At 38.8% G+C, this 4,028-nt stretch overlaps 1 long non-coding RNA gene across 2 annotated transcripts in view; it reads right to left on the bottom strand.

Annotated features, from left to right (window-relative positions):
- Positions 1-60: 60 nt before the first annotated feature.
- Positions 61-4,028, bottom strand: part of LOC105448750 — a 5,691-nt gene continuing 1,723 nt past the window's right edge. The window contains exons 1-3 of one of the 2 annotated variants that reach the window (XR_974272.1): positions 951-1,221; positions 593-835; positions 61-514 (exon numbers count right to left, since the gene is read on the bottom strand). This is a non-coding gene — a long non-coding RNA (uncharacterized LOC105448750). Of the gene's footprint in view, positions 515-592; positions 836-950; positions 1,222-4,028 lie in introns of those variants that run through there. The other variant, XR_974273.1, reaches the window with a different exon arrangement.

Genomic DNA, 4,028 nt, shown 5'->3' with positions numbered 1-4,028 from the left:
TCGGTCAATTCTTCGCATTGAAGCAACTCTATCAAAGCTTGTGCATTGTCATCGCTTTTTTCGGTGGCCGAACAGCTAAAATTTTTACAAAAAAAGTTTTCCAACTTTCCAATGTTAATTCTTGCGTTGATAATTTCAGATCAGAATAATCCTCTTCAATTAATGTATATGCATTTGGATTTTTAAGAATGGGCCAGCTTTCAAAAATTTGACACAATTTTTGTTGTCATGTAAATGTCCCATTACGCAGTTAAGCGGTGGCGCCGTGTGGCGCTGTAGACGGTGAGCGCCTTCTTTGCATGTGGAAAAATATATATACACGTTACGAAACCGATCTCGCGCTATTTTTCGAGTAATCCCGCTTAATTAATACCCATCCTCAACAATTTTAAATCGTGATTTGACTTAATACTTTTTCATCGATATTCAGCTGTTAACTTCCATTTTGTAACAACAATTTCCTATGGCATAGAATGACTTTGTAGCCATGCTTTAGCATCGAGAACAGTTGTTTCTAAGATAAAAAAATTAGAATGTAATAAATATTCAATTAATAAGTAAGATGTAATTTTAAGTTTCTATTACAGACTACCTTCATCAGAGGATAAGTCCGAAGTTTCGGTTCTATGATCGTCTATTGGTTTCCACTCATTGATAAGTTTCAAGGAGCGTATTTTATTTCGATATTTGTCCACCAGTTTTCCACGTGAAATTAAAGATTTTCCAACTCGCGATAATTTTTTTGACTGGCGGAATGTAATACGTCGTTGTAGCTTTGGTGGGAAAAAGTTTTACTATTTCCTCTACTATGTATCGAAAATCTTCATTTTTCAAACTGAAAATGAAATAAAATAAAATATAATTAAATAGGATATAAACAACTGAAAATATCCATATGCACGTTTATTATGCAAATATTAACATTATTAAAAAATATAAAATAAAATTACTTGGCAGTTTCATTCAGTAATTCTGTTAGAATAATGTCAACAATTAGCATTCTAGATTGTCGTGTCAAAGATTTGGATTTTTTATAAGATTTTACAATCGCCTTTCCTTGGATATTCGTATATAGAATTTCTTTGATATTGATACTTTTCGTTCTCAAAGCAAACGTCTGTTTTCCCGTACAAACGTTCTATCTTTTTACATTATAAAAATCATCTGATGAACTTAGTGATAACAAACTTTCTGATGTTTCAGATGTCTGTCCTCGAATCCTAGTCAATATAGTTGAAACGACCTACCCTTCGATATCGCGGATCAGCTCGCCGGCGCGGGCGTGTCCAGGAATCGAAAGTAGTTCAGGCGAGGGAAGGAGGGGTTCCGGGTAATAACGAGACGTGTACTTCTCGGATAATTACACTATAAATTTATTCCCTTGAACGTAACTATTTACAAACATATTCCTTAAACGTAACTATTTACAAGCATATGTACAGGTCCGCGGTGAGTCGCGCCACGGGTGGCACGGACGATGAGCGGCGCGTCCCAACGTGTAACGCGGACGGCGGTGGTCGCGGCTGGCGGGTGGCGCAGTGACGCGGCGGCACGCGCTAGGCGCGTGATACGGCGACAAATGCCATGTGATGGCTGTCGAGCGTTTCGCGGAAGGCTCTCGCGTCACGGGCGGAATCCCTTCGCGTTAGCGAACGGGAGTTTCGGTCGGCGGTGCTGATTTTCCCCGAGAAGGTGTTGGTCGGGATTCGAATTGGCGGCCAAGACACTTGGCTACGGCTCCGAACACGGGGCCCGAGGTGCTGCCGATTCGAACAGGGTGGGTTGGCCGGGTTGCTTGCCACGAACCCGTGGCACAGGCAAAGACTCGTTACCCTAGAGCGAGGGCCAAGAGGATGGTGAGGGGATTTCGAGGTAGCCGTCCAGAACTGCTAGACCGAAGCCAAGACTCGTGACTTCTCGACTACCTCTAGGGAGCAGGTTTCGTCTCGTAACCGGAGCGGTTGGATGGCTCGTAGATGACAGGTCCTGGGCGCTCTTTGCCTCGGCTTTTTATACCTCCCGGGTTGCTGGTTTTGGCGCGGTGGTGGGGAAGACGTGTAGCGCAGCGCGTCTGCGCTATGTCTCCCGTACTAACGTTTAAACGTGCAACGTTTAAACCGTCTAGCGGCGTTTACCTAATTACAATGGGGCGCGTTCGCGCCGTTTCGTCGCCCGACTGCTGTTCGTTCGGGCGGTATCGGCTGTTTGTCGCCGGGACAATGCGGTTTACCGGGGCGCATCGTTACATAGTAAAAAAGATATTACTCAAGATTGAAAGTATATCTTCAAAATCGAGAAGATTTACATCTCAATGTTCATGTATATCAGGATATGTAAAACAAAATTCTTTTTTCTACATATACATATATATGCGTACTAACATCAAACATTTGCTCTGTCTTAAATACCGCCATCCATTTTTTTTAAAATTCCATTCGTAATCCTATTTTAGGTATCATTTCTTTGATGAGTTCTGGGGTAAGATCAGATAAATTTTCATCGGTTATTGCATTTTCTAAAAATTGAAAATAAATGTAACTCCAACGTCTCAAAAATTAAAAAAAAAATTAATAGAATAAACGAAATAAAAATTTAGTAAATAAAATTAAATGTTTAGTTGATTGTAAAACAATTCCGTTCAGAAAAGCAAGCTTTTTGATTGTTAACAAACCATTTTACTTTTATTTCAAAAAATTCAAAAAATTTACTTTCAAAAAATCGTCTTTTATGTTTCTTTATAAATCGTACATTAGAAAAAAAAATTAATAATCTTAATAAAAATTTATAGTTGAAATTAATGTTCATACATAGCAATAAAATATATTTTCTGGTATATTACAAAAAATATAGTTGGTTTTGCTAAAATATTTTTTTACGCACAGCTGTATTGATCAAATAATTTAGTTGCAAGAACTTAATCTTTTTTTTTTGAGAATTGCTAAGGTTTTCTTGATATAATAAAAATTGCATTACATACACGATTGAGGCTTTAAAAATAAGAACTTCAAAAATGTTAAACTTAAAATAAGAACTGTATGTGTTAGTGGTTATAATATTATAATATCATAGGTACTGAAATTTTGACTATCATGTAATGTAATCATTTTTATTTCTGATTCTTCTGTCTTAATTTTTTTTGCGTTTATATGATAAAATATTTTTTCTAAACTGAAGGGAAAAAATTTCCCTAATTTTAAGTTTCTTATTTTTAAATTATGTATGTAATGCCATTGCTTTTCACTTGTTATTAAGAAAGCTTTAGCAATTCTCAAAAAAAAATTTGGTTCTTGCAACTAAATTATTTGGTCAATACAGCTATGTGTAAAAAATTATTTTATCAAAAACAACTAAATGTTTTATAATATAATAGAGGATTTTTGATTGCTGTGAACATTAATTTCAACTAATAAATTTTTGTTAAGACTATTGTTCGGGAGTCGACCGCGGGCGCGCGGGACATTTGGAGGTTACGCGCCGCTCCGGGCTCGAGCATGTGCCTTTCACGTGATCGGACCTGCTCCGCGGCGGTGCGTCAGCCCTCAGTCGTCGCTTGCGCTCCGCGTGACCAATAGCGCTGCCCCGTTGCGGAAAGCGGCTGATTGCCGAAAAACAATTAGCCGCGTTAAAAATTCCACCGAATTCCTTCTCGAAGGCTCGAACAAACAACTCGAGCAAACAACTCGAACAAACAGGAAGTGCCCTTCGGTCACGCCACAAATTCGAGTCTTCGAGAGGGAGAGCTTGGCCTACGTTGGAAAAGCGGGAATCGCCCGCACTCACTTTGCCGCCGCTTAGTCTCGCTTACGGTCACGCAGTTTTTTTCGGTCGCTCGATACGCCTTTATCGAGGGCCTTGTCTCGCGCAAGTTATCGTCGATCCGCCGTCGCGGATTCGATAAATCGCGAACTTCCTCTTCAGTCGAAGAGTTAATTCGTCAAAATTAATTCCTAATACTCCGGGTTGTAAATAGTTATACTTTATTGTTCAATAAACGTGTTAGTCTTAAACGTTACATCTTCAGTTTTTTT

The sequence above is a fragment of the Wasmannia auropunctata genome, unplaced genomic scaffold (assembly GCF_000956235.1).
Source record: "Wasmannia auropunctata unplaced genomic scaffold, wasmannia.A_1.0 LD336078.1, whole genome shotgun sequence".
Taxonomy (NCBI): Eukaryota; Metazoa; Arthropoda; class Insecta; order Hymenoptera; family Formicidae; genus Wasmannia; species Wasmannia auropunctata.
This window is presented reverse-complemented; position numbering and strand designations above follow the sequence as displayed.